Genomic DNA, 18,077 nt, shown 5'->3' on the forward strand with positions numbered 1-18,077 from the left:
CAGTTACAGCTCTCATTTTATCTGGGCTTCCTATGGATTCTCCACAGAAGAGGAAAACAATTTGAAAAAGAAAAAAGGAAAAATTCTTTCCACAAAGGACTTGCTGTATACAACATTAATCATGACAGCATGGTATTGGTAAAGGATTGGATATATAGATCAAGAACACACAACGAAGAAAACTGAAACAACCCATCCCTTCCCCACAGCACAATATTCTCGAATATAAGTGCCAACGCAATTCAGTTGTAAGAGGCAGCCTTCTCAACAAAGACGCCACAGCACAGGACATCCGCACAGAGAGGAGGGAATCAATTTCACCCTTAAGAACCCACATAAAAACTACTCAGAATGGGTCAATGAGGGCTAAGGCAATAGCTCAGTTGGTAAAATGCTTGTCCTGGAGTCCTAATGACCTGAATTCAGCTTCCCAAAATCTACATAAAAAACATGGTGTGATGTGAGTTTGTCATCTCAGCACTGGGAAGGCAGAGACAGGCAGATTCCTGGGGGTCCCTGGCCAGCCAGCCTAGCCTTCTTGACAAGTTCAGACTAATGAGAGACACTGCCTCAAAAACAAGATGGGGGCTGGTGAGATTGCTCTGTCCTTAAGAGTGCTTTCTGCTCTTGCAGAGAACCCAAGTTCAGTTCCCAGCACCCGTGCCAAGTGGCTCAAATACCCTATAGCACCCTCTTCTGGCTTCTGCAGGCATCTGTACATATATATGTGCATACTAAGACACATACACATATACACACATGAATTAAAAATAACATTTTAAAAACAAAGTTGTCCTCTGGTCTCCACACACACTAGCACATATGTGTGCACACATACTAGCACACGTGTGCATGCTCACACACACAAATGGGTCACCATGAAGCACAAATATAATGTACATAGAAAGAGTGGGGTTGCAATCACAGATACAAGGAGAGCCTTCCTGTAGTCTTCCTCTCCCTCCAGCCTGTCCCAGATGACTGAAATTCCATATTAGACAGTCAAATCGTTGGCTTAGGGAATCACACGGAAAATTTCTTAAGAGATAAGAAGTGAGCGTACTCAATCTTGAAAGGACTCAGAGCACCGAGTCCCTCCAGCTGGCAGCCATGGACGCTACGAAAGGGAGAGAAATGGAAAGTGAGCACACTGTGCACTTGAAACAGAGAGGGTGGGAGAGGTCACAGAAAAAGATGACATTCTCACAAGTCACACCTACTTCACTACAAGGGACGTCCTTCTGAATTCTATCGCTGTTTCAGCATTTTGTGGTAGGGATCTGCTTTCAACCCAAAAACGTTTGAGAAATAAGTCTATCATCCCTGCTGATTCAGAGAACACAATGGGAGCCAAAGGGTGGTAGTGACGCCACTTCCTGAGTTGTGAATTTGTGTCCTGTAACATGAGGGATACACAGCACAGAAAGAATGAGAGCAGAAATTTAAGTCGAGCAAGCGTGGGGTCCCGTGAGCCAAACAGCTATCAAGCCTCACTTGTACCACCCAAGGGGAAGGGAATCAGAACACCATCTCTGCATGGCGCCCCTCGGTGGTGAGGAAAATCCACCACAGCTCTTTGGAGAAGAAGGGGAGATATTCATAACATTCGCTGCTAAGACATCTCTTAGGTTGAGAGGATGTGAGCATCACCGTGCTTCATAAAGCAGCGGGGAGCAGTTATAACAGGAGGCAGGGCCTCAACCAACCAAGACTGCAGTCACCAGGGACTGCCTAACTCTCAATATCACCCTATGAACAAGTCACAGAAGGCACACCACAGAGCTGAGGGAATGGTTTAGGTGGTAAAGCATTTGCCTTACTCAAGTCTTAAGAACCCAAGTTCAATCCCCAGAACCCACATAAGAACCTGGCCGTGGTGGTAATTGCATGTAATCCCAGGGATGGCAAGTTGGGAGGAGTTAGCAGACAGATCCCAGCCAGAGCCAGTTAGCCTAACCTACTTGGCAAAGTTCCAGGCCAGTGAGTGACTGGTCCCAAACCCAAGATTGTCCTGTGATTCCCCACCCACCTGTACACACATGAACACACACCCACATTCAACACACAAAACTAGCACAGGCCATGAGCTGCAGCTTTGTAACACACTCTGACCCCAAGCCAGGGGCAGTCAGAACCTCAGTGCCATTGTGACACCTCAGGTAGAGACCCCTTGATCCCGTCACTCAGGTGCGACCTCTGTAGGAAACTCCGTGTGCAGTTTGCGGCCACTCTGAACCCATGGCACTGGTGCGGGTTCCCACTTTGCCCAGTAGGAGGACTCTTTACTGAGGGTTCCCGAGTTCCTATGTTGGTATGTTACACAAGCTGGTGACTGTCAACGCTCTAGCTATTCCCAGTGCACACTAGCTGGACACTGGCGCCTCCCTTAGTCTCGACTCCTGCCCTGCCTAGAGATGCCCAGCTCCATGTCCTGAAGAACACAGAATTCTTCACCAGGCTCTCGAAGATCCTGAACAATAGAGATCACATACTCCGTGGGTGGAGCCAAGGCACCCAGATGTAGCAGAACCTGCTGTTGAACTTTGCTGAGAGAACTCAAGGCAGGCCATGACCTCTGTAAGCCTGGGAGCTTGTTTCCTCATTTCTGAAATGCCAGAGCAGATGGTGAGAGTGTTTGCCTCACAGGGGTGCTGGGAGGATGGGAAGAGATAACCCCTGTGAGTGCATGCTCAGCACACCTGGCCCTACGAGGAGGTCACAGGCCAAATCAAACAGAAAGGACCTGGTTTCCTGCCCAGTGGGCTCAGAAAGGGCAGCACAGGCCTAGGGGGAGCTACAGCCTTGTGTCTTCACAGTGAGTAGGGGCATGAAAAGAGCGGGCCGAGGAGATCATCTCCCACCATGCTCGGCTCTGTGAGGAAGATAGCCTCCAACATCCATGCAGTGAGAGCCAGAGATGCAGACTCCTGTAATCACTGTGACATACATGTGTGGACCCCCAGGGGCCACTGGCTTGTCCTGTGAGCTGACACATTTGCCCCTTGTCCTCTGATTTTCCTTCATATGCAATCAGTGCGAGCTGCTGCCTCTGGGTCACCTTTGGCACAGATGATCCCACACTCCTATCTGACAAACTGTGTTTTCCAGAACACCACCTCTGCCTGCCTCCTGCTCATTCTCAGCTGGAGACCAGAGACCGGGCCAGGCTTTCTTCCTGGCTGTCAAAGCCCTCTTCTGCCCATCGCACGCTCATCGGCTGACCGGAGCTCCCCCACTCCTGCTTCTGACACTCAAATCCTACCTGGTCCTCGAGCCTTGGCTGGACATTGGTTTGCTCCACGGAATGGATTTCCAGCCTGGTCACTTCCTCGTTCTTCTAATCTAATTTCTTTCCCAAAGACATTTCCTTAACACAGAACCTAGCAAGCACCACACAAGTAGCTCTGGTATGCACCCCAAGTCAAACCCTAACTCTCCCAGCCCCCTAGAACTACACTCGACACCAACTCTACTGCCACACTGCAGCTCAACTTTATGGAGGTCTCAATGGGTGATGCTCAGTGCTCCCCACAACCCCTCTCTCATCTCTGCCTCCTTCAGTTTTGCTCAAGCTGTGGTCCCCACACACAGGTAGGCCTGAAGTGCCTGAGGGATCTGAGCAGTACTTGTTGGAGCATTCTCTGCCTTGATCTGAGCTTTGTAATTCAGTCTCTGCTCAACACACCCACATCCACACCAAATCAAACCTTCCCTCATTTTACTGAAGATGCTTTATTTAGTCTCTCAACCTTAGGAGTGCTGGGATAGAACACAGAACAATTATTGACTAAGCCACCCAGGGGTAATGCCTCAAATCAGGACTGACCTATGACATTAATTAAAAAGTAAATGCTATTTAGGCAAGCGGAGGTGTAAGGGTCTCAGAGTCCACGAGGCAACAATGATGAAAAAAAAAAATCAAGAAGGAACCATCCAAAGCCAAGTCCATCATGTAGAAGAACAATATGACTACAATTTACAGTGTTCTTCCTCTGGCCCAGGATTCAATTCCATCTGCCTGAGGAAGCTGTTTGTTTTAATTTGTGTGTATGTATATCTCTGCATGTGTGTACTTGTATATGTGGGTGCCCTGAAGCCTGAGTTCCAGGCAGTTGTGAACTGCCCCACTGCTCCACTCCGGCGCTAGGAACTGAAGTCCCCCTCTCTAGCCCTGGGCTAGTAGGAACATGTTCCTGTGCCCGTGTTCCTGTGTTGGGACTGGGGATCTGAACTTAGGTCCTCATACTTGCATGGCAAGCACATTCCCAAACGAGCCATCCCCATCATCTGCCATCTTGTGCCTATTAGAAAATGAGACGCTTGGCTGGAATTCATTTGGAAATGAACTATGAGGTAGAGGCCAGGTTAAAGCAGGCTCGGTGCCATCTTTCGAAGTGTAGCAGAGACAATGCCATGTTCCTCCCGGGCACATGAAAGGACTGCACTGGTCAAGTTCCTTTGGGGTGAAAAGTGGGGTCATTGCACCCAACTTCCATTTGCTCTCACCCCTCATCTCTCGGCTGGAGGCAGCCCTTCAAGGGGGAACTACAACGCCTCAGAGCAGGGTTTCTCAAAGGGTGTCCCCGGCCAGCAGCTGCTGCTGCTGGGAACCTCCAAGCCAAGCAATTCTCAGGCTTTCTACAATGAAGAAGGACTTCAGAAGCACAGAAATTTTAATATAAATAAATAAAATTTAAAATTAAAGAAAAATATAGACTAAGAGCACTGGCTGCTCTTCTAGAGGACCTAGGTTCAATTCCCAGCACCCACATGGCAACTCGCAACTGTCTGTAACTCCAGAGGATCAAATGGACACACACTTAAGGCAAAATACTAATGCACATAAAATAAAAAATAAATCATTATAAAATTAAAAACAACATGTTTTCTTTGCTAGGTGATGTGGTGCATGACTTTAATCCCAGTACTTGAAGGGGAAAGCAGGCAGATCTGAGTTTGGGGCCAGCATGATCTACAGAGAAAGTTCTAGGACAGCCAAGGCTACAGACACACCCTGTTTCAAAAACTCGAGAGAGACAGAGAAGTATGAGGGTGTGGTATGGTGTGTGTGTGTGTGTGTGTGTGTGTGTGTGTGTGTGTGTGTACACCCATGTGTGTGGCCATGTAGAAGCTAAAGATCAATGTAGGTATCTTCCTCAATTACTCTCCATCTTAGTTTTTGAGACAGGGTCTCTCAGTGAGCCCAGAGGTCTTCAATTTGGCTAGCCTGGCTGGCCAGAAAGCCTAGGAATTTTGTTGTCCCTGCTTCCAGCAGTCCTGTTGAGGACAGACATGTGTAAGTCACATTTTCATGTGAGTTCTGGAGAATTGAACTTGGACCTTTCTGCTTACAGAGTTAAGTACTTTACTGACTAAGCCATCTCCCCAGCCCAGAAATCCTCATCCTTGTGTAATATTGAGACTCACTCAAAGAGGTACCACTGTTCTGGAAGACAGATAAACTCCAGAAAAAACTTTTGGGGGAGTTATTTTGTAAAAACAGTGATTCTGCCCCAACCAAAACCATAATAACACTGGCTTTGAGTCTAATCTGCTCTCCAGGGCCATTACTCAAAACAGGGTTCCCAGCGTCAAAGGCCGGCATTACAAGCCCTAGGAGTTAGACGGCCAGGGTTATTCTGGCTCGTCTGGGAGGACCCATGCAGGAACCCTTCTACCTCATTCATTCATTCATTCATTCATTCATTCACAGCCTGCTTGGTATGTTAACAATGGGTGAAGCAGAAGTCTCGGAGAGCCAGTATCAGATGTCATCCAGCTGCTGGTGTTGACACATTCCTGCCGCCCTCCATTCCTGGCGCCAGTTTGGGTGCCCGCCACTTCTCAGCTGAGAGTATCCAGCACTTCCATCAAGACCTCAGCTCACAGAGAATGAACGCCGGGGTTGCCAGGGCCTGCGACTCTCACAAGTTGGTAGCTAGAACCGCAAGCCCAGCCAGGTCCCAGGCTGTGTGAGAGGCCGTCGTCCATCTACAGTCAAGTTCAGCTCTGGCGGGTCTTGTCTAACTCCACCATCTTTCCCTGTCCTCTCCTACGTGCACTTCACTTACGCCTCAAGTTCCCCTTTGCATCCTGCATTGTCCTAGCCACAGACTGCTCCTCTCCCGGTGTGATTTAGCACTCTGTATCTGAAGGGCTGCCCAGGGTGGCCTTGGGTTTCATGGAGTCCGTGGGGTTAACCCACTGCACAGTGCTTTGTCTCCTCATCCATATGGGATGCTTGAAGCCCTGTTCTGTGTTTGGAACACCTTCCACATTGCCCTAGCCTTGGGACAAGAATATAAGACACCTATTAAACTGATCTGCCAAATGTCATCTAGTGATGGGCCAGTGACGTACAGAGAGAACCCCAGAAGCACACTCAGGAGACACTGCGTGTATGTCCCAAAGACCATAGATCTCAGACTTGGCAAGAAGACAGGCTGTCTTCTGCTGGGACCCAGAATGTTCCAGGTCACTTCTTCCAAATAGAAACCCTTCCCTTTGCTCCAGCCAGGCTCTGTCCCCTCTGATTATGTAGCCACAGGGGGAATATTCCCTTCCATCCCCAAAGCTGCCTTATGGATTCTGTGTGTGTGTGTGTGTGTGTGTGTGTGTGTGTGTGTGTGTGTGTGTGTGTATTGTATTGTATGGAGATATGGGAGAAGGGTTTACAACTGTGTGAGCATGTATGCTGAGTGTTTTTTATTGCTCTCTTTTTTTGGTGGTGGTGGGGGAAGACGGGGTCTCTCATTGAACACTGATTTTGCTAGGCTGGTTGGCCAGTGGGCTCTGGGGATCCACCAGGCTTTGTTCTCTGTATCCAAACTCAGGTCCTCATATTTGCACAGCACGATACCAGTGAACTATCTGTCTCCTCTACTCAATCCACAGCTTCCCATTTTTGGAGAAAGGTCTCACTATGTAGCCCAGGCAATCCTCCTGCCTCAGCCTCTCGAGCACTAGGATTGCAGATATGAGAGACCACATTTCACTGAGCTGGTCTACGGTTCATTGGTTTACACCTAGTGTTTGGCCGCTCATCAGACTGTACAGGCAAGCATTCCCAACCGTTCTCACACCACAATGTACAGCCCTCTCTGTCAGGGGCTCATGAACCTGTTCTTCAGGCAGGCTCTGCCCTAGTCCCACCAAAATCGCTGCCAGGCAGAGCCACACGGCAGCTGGCCCCTGAGATCTACGGAACCCTGTAACCACCCACAGCCTCCCCGGCTTCCCCTCCCTTAGAACAGAGAAGCAGCTGAAACCTCAGGCAAAGCTATGCAGGGGCGAGGGGCCACTGGCTAGGGCTCTTCCTAGACTGTGGCTTGTCATTATGTACAGCTCGGAGGGTGAGGAAGCCATTGGCTGCTTGCTATTTAGACAAGTCACGTGACCCTGTGCCAGCTCAGTTTTCCTATCTGTAAGATGAGGCAATGAGCTTAGTCTGCCTTCCAGGGCTGCTGCACATGAGGGGATAGGGAAATACTAGGAGCAGGCCTGGAACATGGGAAACACCCCATCGGTCAGCTGTCATCCCCTTGCTTTGGAGGCCACCAAGAATGTAAAAGACAAGCACAAGATGCTCTTGGGAGCCAGATGGCGTAGAATATCACTCCGAGGTTCCAATGTGAACTGAAAAGATTCGATCAAACGAGAGTAACTAGAAATCTGTGAGTGGGGGTGGAGAGATGGCCCAGTCCATCAAGTGCTTGCTTTGGGTGTGAGGATGAGTCTTATCCCTAGAACGGATATTCTTCAAAGGCCAATACTTGGGACTGGAGAGTATTAAAGAGGGATCAGCATTAAAGAACAAATCTGGCTCTCCCAGGGGACACAAGTTTAGTTCTCAATACCCAAGTTGGTACCTTACAGCTGCCTGTAACATCAGCTCCATGCATGAAGACTAGAGTCTGCATCCCCGGACCCTCTTAAATGCTGGGTGAATGTTGCAGCCCACCTGCAGTCTCAGCTCCAGACACCCAGAGCAAGCTGGCCAGCTAGACTAGTCACAGCAGCAAGCTCTAGGTCCTAGAGTTTGGGTGGAGTGTGATCCAGGAAGGCTTCCGAGGTCAGCCCCGGCCTCTATATGCACACATACTGCACACGCATGCACGTTCACACAGGCGCGCACACACCCATTCAAATATGCAATAAACATATAGACAATGGGGCTGGAGAGATAGCTCAGCAGGTAAGAGCACTCGGCTGTTCTTCCAGAGGCCCTGGGTTCAATTCCCCGCACCCACATGACAGTTCATAACTGCTGTAACTCCAAGATCTGACACCCTGACAGACATGTATGCAGGCAAACCACCAATGCACATAAAATAGAAATAAATATTTTTAAAATGCACATACTACATACATACACTTAAAAGGTGTGTGGCAACTGAAAATGACACCCCGACTTCCACATGTATGTGCACACATGTGAACACAAACACATACACACACACACACACACACACACACACACACGCTATGGGTGGATTCCCACATATATAATGAGTTGGTTCTGTCCTACCAAGGCAAATAGACACACCCAATAGGCAGCAGGGCTCTCAGCTCGCACACTGCTACCCCAAAGTTAACCACAGAGAATTTTGCAAGTTAGAAGCTTCAGGGCACAACACAAAGTCCCTGAACCCACATTTCTGTCCCCCTCTCTCAAAGGGGGGGTGTGTGACCTCTTGACTCCCTGCCCAACTAATGCCTCTCTGTCCCTCCTGCCTACTCAGCCCTGGAGCAGTTCCCAGGACCTTGCTGAGCCATGGCCTGGGTGGTAACACCCACTCAGGACAGCCAGACTCACCCCACACACGCAGCCATTAAAAATTAACTCCAGAGATCTTTAGAAGCAGAGAAAGTCGCCAGAGAGAAAGGCTTCAGAGGGCAGAGCGTGACTAGCAGTTTTGAACACAGCATCTAACAAGTTTTGACTGCAGGCAGACATTTTTCTTTCTTTCAGAAAATGAGAAACCTTTTTTTATGCACTTGCCGTGAAAAATGCTTAGTGCAGCAAATTCCACAAGCTAAAAGGGGCCAAACCAGCACTGTGACAGGACTCTCCTCCTACCAGCCCGCAGGTCTCTCGTCAAATCCCTGCACTGCCAGGTAAGGGAGCGGGGGCTGTTCACGGGTGGAGTCGGGGGCAGTTCGGTTCTGGGACATAAGCCAGCCTCACTTCACTGCTCTATGCTGAAAAGAAAGCCCCTTTCAGACACATGGCTCCGAGCCAGTCTTATCCATTCTGCTTTTGAAGGTGAGGGTGAGGGGGGGGAAATGCCAAACCTGAAAGATGCCACAGTCCCGGTTTGTTCATTCTGCCAAGCAGTGCCGTCACACACACTGTGCCCCTTCGTCCGGCGTTCCAGCACTTGGGAAGCAGAGGCAGGAGGCTTGCCACATGTGTGAGGGCTAGCCTGACCCAGGCTGCACAGGGAATCTCAGGCCAGCCAGGGCTGCATAGTTAGATTCTGCCTCAGAAAGGGTGAGGTTGGGGCTGGGTACATGGTTCCCTCCGTTGGTGAAGCGCCTGCCATGCAAACTCGAAGACCTGAACTGGGTCTCAAGGACTCGCGCGTGAAGTGCACTGGGTGACCCAGGCTCAGTAGGTGAAGGCGCCCGCCTGCAGCCTGGCAGCCCGAGCTGGCGGCCACATGGTGAAAGGAGAGCTCCAACTCCTGAAAGCTGTCCTCTGACCTCCACACAGATGCTGTGCTGCAGGCACCACAGCCCCACCCTGCCCCCAACACACACACAAATAAAAACAAATGTGACTCCTAAAAAAATTCTTAGGGTCACATCCTAAGACTTTCAGAATCAAACACTAGGGGGCTGAACTCAGTGGCAGTGGGGGTCAGGGGCAGATGAGACTCCAAAATTACCCCTACCTTGAGATGCCCAAGACAACCATCTCAAACACCTTTAATCCCAGCACTCGGGAGGCAGAGGCAGGTGGATCTCTGTGAGTTCAAGGCCAGCCTGGTCTACAGAGTGAATTCCGGGACAGGCTCCAAAGTACTACAGAGAAACCCTGTCTCAAAAAACAAAACAAAACCCAAATAAATAAACAAAGATAGAAACAAAAGCTCTCAAATGGGTATCAGTTAAAGTTGTACTGACCTCAGATTTTTGGAAGTATGATTAGGCCCGGAACACTGGCAGGCCTCAGTTTTCCAGTCTATGAAATGGATAGATATCTGAAGGCTAGAGAGATGGCTCAGCAGTTAACAGTACTTGCTGCTCTTGCAGAAAACCCAAGTTTGGTTCTCAACACCCACAGCGAGCAGTTCTCAGGTGACTGCAATTTCAGCTCCAAGGGAGCCTCCCGCCTCTCTCATGAAATATACACACACATTAAAAATAAAAACAAATACTTTTGAAAACTAGACTGCTCTCTAAAAACTGCTAATGGCTGGCTTCCAGCCTGGGGGAAGCAAGCTCTCTGGAAGGAAGGGTGAACATTCCTGAACGCCAAAGCTCTGGTCCCACTGTCTCCCACATCGCCGCCCCTTCTCCTCCAACCCTAACTTCTCCTACTTCTGGAGAGTAGCGTACAGGAAGGATTCCAGAAAGAGACCTCTGGACTAATGCCTCGGCTGAAGGCAGGGTTTCTGTGGAGAGGAGGGAGATGGCTCACTAAACACACTGCACTGGCTACCGTGAGAGGAAGTTAAAATAACAACCAGCCACCGATAGGTGAAAACACAGGAAGTTCTAGAGAGGATGCGAGGGTACTGTTTCATTATCCCCTTTGAAGGATTAAAACCTCAGTCCTTTCCTTGATAAACAGCATATTGTCTGGCAGGTGGAGATGGTTCTGGGACCCAGAACCTGGTCCTACCTCAAGATACTTCAGGCCCCTGATTCTTCTGAGGGGTGGGGCCTGTTCTTCATGGTCTATGTCACTGGTTAAAATGAGTGAGTCTATATATACTTTTCACACAGCAGAGTGCAGAGTGTGGCCATCCTAATGCTCACTATAGCGACAGGGTGTTTGGATCCTTCTGTCTTCACCTTCAGTGCCTAGACTCATGGAAGAAACTATTACAGATACTGGGAGAGGAAAGAAAAAAAAAACACCACCAAAAACTTGCACATGTCCTCTGATCATAACTGTACAAGACACACACACAAAGGATGTACTCAGTGAACCGGATTCGGGGCCTGGCCTGACACTAATCCCAGCTACTCAGGCGGCTGAAGCAGGACGATTATTACATATTCAAGACCAGCTTGGGCTTCCAAGTAGTTCAAAGCCAACTTTGTGCAATTTACTGGTACTCCATTTCTTAATTAAGAAGAGGCTGGGGAGAGGGCTCAGTGGGTAAAGACAACAGGGACCAGGGCTGACGCGAGTTCCATCCCCAGGACCCACACAGCAGAGAGACCTGTCTTCTGACCTACACACGCACCCATACCCACACATGCGTGCACACGCACACGCACGCACGCACGCACATGAATGCACAGACACAGAAATAAAAATGTGAGACTAGTGGAGTTGCTCAGGGTTCTGTGCTCACTTGTGGAGCACACCCTGCGTCCAAACAAAACAAAAAGCAGGCTTGTTGGGCTGCAGGTTCACCATCTTTTCCCTTGTTTACCTAACATGAATGCATTGATTTTATATTTTTAATGTTTAAATAAAGCCAGGTGTGCTGGAGCACACCTTGAATCCCAGCACTTGGGAGACAGCAGCAGATAGACTTCTATGAGTTCAGGGACAGTCTGGCCTACATGGTGAGTTCCGGGCCAGTTATATCTATACAGTGAGACCCAGAATCACACAAACTAAACATATGGCAACTATATCAAGAATTATGGGTTGAACGCTCATGCTCCTACCCCAAAATTCCCCGGGCTGAAATCTAAGATGATGAGATCTGGAGGTGAGTTTCTGGGAGGACATTAAGCTATGGGGACAAATCCTCATGGATGGGGTCAGAGAGCCATGCTGCCACACAGGAATGCAGCAAAGCCAACAGTCTGCCACCAATCCACACCGTGCTGTGCTGGTACCCACCCACCCTCCAAAGTGACAAGAAATAAGCGGCTGGTTCATAAGCTACTACATCCGTGTCATTGTCACAGTGAGCCACATGGAGTGAGGCTTCCAGGACTGATTTCTCGGAGAGTATATAACCTGCAAAAACCAGCACTCTGCTGGATTGGGAAGGGAGGGTGAGGGGGTTATTATTCATGTGACAACCAGCTCCCCTGCAACACCGGAAGCCAGGGCCTGGCCTGTGAAGTGGATGCAGACTCCCAGGGAGAGGCCAGGTGGACCCAGATGGTGGCGTGGAGAAGCTAATAGCTAAAGAAGCTACCCACCAATGGAGCTGCCCGCCCAAAGAAACTGCCAAGGCCCAGAGCAGGATCTGCGGTGTGTGCAGAAGGGGGAAACTACATGGTCATCTATCTGCAGGAGCTTAGAGGTTCCACAGCTCTCTTGTGACCTTAACGAGGAAAACAGTGAGTGGAGCACGGGCAGTTCCATCCCGGATCTCTCAGGGCTCAGGCTGGGAGAGGAGAGCCACTCAGTGGGAGCATCTCCTGGTTCACCACAAACTGGGATGTCTAAGGCCTCCTCCAGCCTTCCAGCTCACCCAAGTGTCCCCACATATGTTACCTTCCACTCCTGCAGTTCCTCTCATCGTAGCAAATGCAGACAACTGAGTATATTGGCGAGCTCTGTAATCCCAGCACCTGGGAGGCCCTGTGGCTCAGGGGCGAGGGCCGGGGGGCGGGACGGGTGCTAATAAATGTTATGATATGCAAGTCTGTCTCCACGGGAATGCCCCAACCAGTCTTCTAATCCCTACCTCTCTCTTTGCTGCAGAAAAGACTCTGCTGGCCGCGGCTGGTGATGTCAGGGAAGAGCCCCGGAGGAGCCCCAGCAGCCCTCTCCCTGGCTCAAGTTACCACTACCTTTTGTGTGGTGGGTTTACAGATTTGCTCTTACCACCTTTTGTGTGCGGGTTTACGGATTTGCTCTTCCTGCCCTTGCCAGCTTCCCATTTTAATTTCCTTTTCTCTCTGTTCACTACTGTCTCTGCAGACAATAAACACAGACAACTGAGAGGCACTGAAAGTTACCTGCTGACGGCAGATCATCATCAGGAAACCAGAGGTTGACAGGTGGACAAAGAGCAAAGAGGCCTCATTGTTATCTCAAGTCCTGTCCTGTCCCCAAAACCTAACTACCAACCCTCAGGGCTGTTGACCCTCAGGGAGGGGAAGCATTTGCCCCAGGGGCTCCTGGCAGCCTGGGGATATTCAAAGGCCCTGTTTAGCAGAGCCAGGCACCTGTTGTTCTAAGAGGGAAGGAAGTCCATGGTTTATGTTTTTATCAGAATTCGGGGATTTTTTTTTTCTGGTGAGGTCAGCCATGTGCTTTCAGAAGCAATAATGGGAGTAAAACAAGCTTGGGAATGATTAAACCTGATCCCCCCTGCACAGACCACTGTATACCCTAGCAGGTGCTGCCATTCCCAGCTCCCATCCTCTCCGGTTACATGGCAAAGGGCTCCCAACTCCCAGACGCTAAACCAGCCAGCATTCACAGAAAGCCACTGTGTGTAGTGCAGGGCAGGAGGGGGACACCCTGACATCATAGCAGGCTGGAGAGGAGGGGGGTCAGGGAACTATGTTTTCGAATGAGGACGCTGTCAGGTGCAAGCACAGGCAGTCATACTTGATTCACGGGTCAGCATAGAGAAACACATTACAGGCTAGGTGGTGGTAGTGCATGCCTTTAATCCCAGCAGAGGCAAGTGAATCTGTGTGAGTTCGAGGCCAGCCTGGTCAACAGAGCGAGTTCCGGGACAGTCAGGGCTACACAGAGAAACCCTGTCTCAAAAAACAAAAAAGAAAAGAAAAAGAAACACATTCCACACCACAACAGAAAGACAGATGTACCCACCATCTCTAAGCCTCACACCAACTGCCAGGGAAGTCATACTGCCTCCATTTTTTAAAATTCCATCAATACCAAGCATTCCGTTACATTCCCAGATGGTTAGTGGTGATCGAAAGACAGAAAGGACCCCCACATAGATAGACAAGTGAATGGATAAACAAAATGTGGTATATCCATTCAGTGGATTAATATTTGGTCATAAATAAGGGAATAAAGGGCCGATACATGGATGAAACTGAAACATTATACCACACGAAAGAAGCCGGTAACAAAGACCACATGGCCACTGGTGATATATCCAGAACACAGAGAAAGTTGGGGAGAGAGGAATGGGGAGATGCTGCCAATGAGTTGATGACAATGTCATCAATTTAGACAGTAGTGACAGCTGCACAGCCTTTCAATTATACTAAAAACCACTTAATCATATGTATCCATTAAAAGGATGAATTTTGTGATATGCAAATATCAATAAACTTATTTAAAAGCTGGTATGTAGCCGGGTGTTGGGGGCTCACACCTTTAATCCCAGGTAGAGGCAGGGGGATCTTTGTGAGTTTGAGGCCAGCCCAGACTACAGAGCAAGTTCCAGAACAGCCTCCAAAACAATACAGAGAAACCCTGTCCCTGAAAAAAAACAAACAAACAAAAACAAAAAAACCCTGGTATGTAGCTTTTCTAAATGCAAACTAGTTTCCTGTTTTTGTTTACAGTGTATATGGATTCCATTTAGTCTATATTAATAATTCAAGGAAGTAGTTTTGATTACCAGCCAATGCGTACCACTGGTTTGTGAGTGAAACAATATGTGGACCCGCCTACAAGTACTTCTCAATATCCAACCCACTCCCAGTATCCTGTGTTTCTCTCTGCCCTGTCTCCGTGGGTCAGCAAAGATCAGCTCCCCCACCCCCACTGTGGCCCACAGCTCAGGCAGACAGATCCAGTTGCCAGCACCTGGTCCCCTCTGCCTGAGAAGACTGACTTGCTATCTTCATTTGCCTTTTGAGAGGAAGAATTGTTAGATAAGTTTAATTTCTCCTCTAGAACCAAAGCTCATGTGGGGGAAGGAAGCACATTTGGATCAGGTGTAGTGGTACACTCCACTCCTTTAATCCCAGCACTGGGGAGACAAAGGTAGGGGATCTGTGAGTTTGAGGCCAGTCTGGTCTACAGTGAGTTCCAGGACAGCCAGGGCTACACAGTGAGACACTGTTTGGGGGCGGGGGGAAGCAAAACTGTGTGTGTGTGTGTGTGTGTGTGTGTGTGTGTGTGTGTGTGTGTGTGTGCGCGCGCGCGCGCTCGCGTACATTGTTGTTGCTCATGTATGCATTTTAAAAATTCTGCTGGCTGGGGGTGTGGCTCATTTGATAGAGTGCTTGCCTAAAGGACGGAGCCTGGTCTCCAAGCACTGAAGGGTGGTGCACACCTGTAACCCAGGTAGAGGCAGGAGGATCAGAAGTTCAAAGTCATCCTTAGTGATATAATGAATATGACTACACAAGACCCTACAACAAACAAATAAACAAACAAGCAAGCAAACGTCTCTTGGGCACCTGCTAAGAGCCTGGCCTTGTCCAGATGCTGGCTTGGCGGAGGTGACTTCATAGCAAACGAGGTGAAAGATGACCCCTGGTGGCAGTAGGATGGTGAGGAGGATGAAGAGGGTTGGGGACAGTTCTAAGAAGTGTGGTCACGGGAGGGAGGTCACCGGGACAGTGACTAGAAACCAAAGGAGACCAAGTGGAGAGGGAGGAGGGAGCATGCTGTTATGAAGAAGAATGTTCTAGGAGACGGATGGAACAAGCAGAGAGGCCCGAGACGAGAGTGTGCCAAGTGAGTTTGGGGACAAGAAATGGGGCTCCGTGGTTAAGAACACTTGCAGCCCTTGCGGAGGGCCAGAGTCCAGTTCCCGCCAGCCATGCTTATAACTAACTGCCTGTAACTTGAGCTCTAGGTGATTCGACACCCTCTTCTGGTCTCTTCAGCACACATGGGGCATATGCTCACACATGCATATACATACCCACAAATAAACATAAAATAAAAAACATAAAGATCCGTGGCAGTCTGGATGTGGTGGTGCACACCCTTAAACCCATCACTTAGGAGACAGAGGCGGGCAGGCATCTGTGAGTTTGAGGCCAGTCTGGTCCACACAGTGAGCTCTGGGCCAGCCACAGCTACAAAACCATATATATATATATATATATATATATATAGTGTATACAGCCTTCTGTCTATAGGTTCCAGATCTCATTCAAGGTGGTTGTGAGCCACTATGTGGTTGCTGGGAATTGAACTCAGGACCTCTGGAAGAACAATCAGTGCTCTTAACCACTGAGCCATCTCTCCAGCCCCCAAAACCATGTCTTAAAAAGGAAAAAAAAATAATAATAAAGATTAAAAAAACAACAGTAGGGGAACAGAGGCCAAGGTCATGGAGCGGTGAGCTCAGCATGGAAAGACCTCTACTCTCTACCTCCAGCACGGGAAGAAAAGCTGTTACCGTCCATTACCACGACACTGTCTAGTTACTGCCAGGCTGGCTAACAAGCCCCAGAAATGCTGCATGTGTCCTGCACTCCGCCCAGCGCGCATTAGAGATGAAAGGCGCGCCTGGTTTTATGTAAGCAGGAACTCAGGTCTTCATGGCCTGCCTTTTGTGGTTTTTTGTTTGTTTGTTTGTTTTTTGGAGACAGGATCTCACCATGTAATTCTGGTAGTGAACTCCCTCTATAGGCTAGGCTGGCCTCAGAGGCACAGAGATCCACCTGCGTCTACTGGGATTAAGGCTGTACCACAGGCATCCCCCCTCCTGCCCCGCCCCCAAACATCATTCTGACACAGTCCTTCTTCCAATGGCAGTAAAACCTAAACATCCATTTTCTCTGCAAATAGACACAGAACTCATCCTGTCCCTAGGCAGGAAACTCCAAGGGGGGTCTCCGGCTCTGGGGTCAACTGACCTCTTCCTGCCGGGGCTCCAGTGAAGCAGCCACAGCAGGGACCTCCAAGCCTGCTGTTCACTGGCTTCCTGGCCAGGTGGGAAGAACAAGCTTATACGGTGCTGCTACTAGGTGGGTTTCCAGGTGTCACTCTTCTGTCTCTGGATATTCAGAAGTAAGATGTACGGGAGACAGAGGCCACGCCAGTGAGGGAGATGGGGGGGGGCACACTCTCCCTTCCTGATTCGATAATCTCTGCAGTAGCAGAGAGGCTGCCACACACACTCTAGGAATCACAGCAGTCTGGAACAAGCTAAGATTTGGCACAGTCAATTACTCCTTAATCTGTTTGACACAGGGTCTCCTGTAGCCCAGGCTGGCCTCAAGCTAGCCTTGAACTCTTGATCTCCCTGCTTCTTTCCCAAAAGTACCAGGACTAGTGTGTGTACCACAACACCAAAGTCATTAGAAAAAAGCAAAGAAATCAGGAGGCAGAGTTTGGGGGTGCACACTGGCCAATCCCAGCATTTGGGAGACAGAAGGGATCTCTGTGAATTTCAGGCCAGCCAGAGGTACATACTGAGACATGTCTCAAACAAACAACAACAACAACACCAACCAACCAAGCAAACAAACAAAATAAAACTAGTGAAAAACAAAATTTTCAATAGCTCAATTTTCTTTCTTTCTTTTTTCCTTTTATTTTTCAGAAATGGGGTCTCTCCACATAGCCCTGGCTGTCATGGAACTCACTATGTAGAACAGGCTGGCCTCCACCTCTCAAAGACTGGCTTGCCTCTGCCTCCCAAGTACTCAGATTAAAGGTGTGAGCCACCACACCCAACTCAATTTTCTTTTCATGAATATGCATGAAAAGCCGAGTCGCTAGTCAAGGACAACTCACTTTGTAGAAAATGCTGGGCTTGGGACTTCTGAGAATGAAGTCAATCTATGAAGGAAACTGTATCTGCCCAAGCCTATGACAGTGCAACAGAGTGAGGGCAGCTTCCGTCTCATTGCATATTGGGAGGAGGAACAGACAAACCCACTCCCTGGGCAGACAATGCGGGTCCATAGAGTTGACAGCTGTGGGCCCTTGGAATCTTGTCTTCCTCTGAAACACTCCGTTCAGTCCACCTGGTCCTACTCGCTTAGGGCCCAAGTGTGCATCTGAAGGCAGCCTTCCACCACAACCCATTTCA

General features: G+C 49.2%; 1 protein-coding gene across 2 annotated transcripts in view; it reads right to left on the minus strand.

The window, feature by feature from the left end:
- The window catches only part of Tcf7l1 (transcription factor 7 like 1), a 156,888-nt gene that overhangs the window by 106,096 nt on the left and 32,715 nt on the right, over window positions 1-18,077 (minus strand). The window lies entirely within an intron of this gene.

Source organism: Mesocricetus auratus, unplaced genomic scaffold (assembly GCF_017639785.1).
Source record: "Mesocricetus auratus isolate SY011 unplaced genomic scaffold, BCM_Maur_2.0 Super-Scaffold_100676, whole genome shotgun sequence".
NCBI classification, from domain to species: domain Eukaryota; kingdom Metazoa; phylum Chordata; class Mammalia; order Rodentia; family Cricetidae; genus Mesocricetus; species Mesocricetus auratus.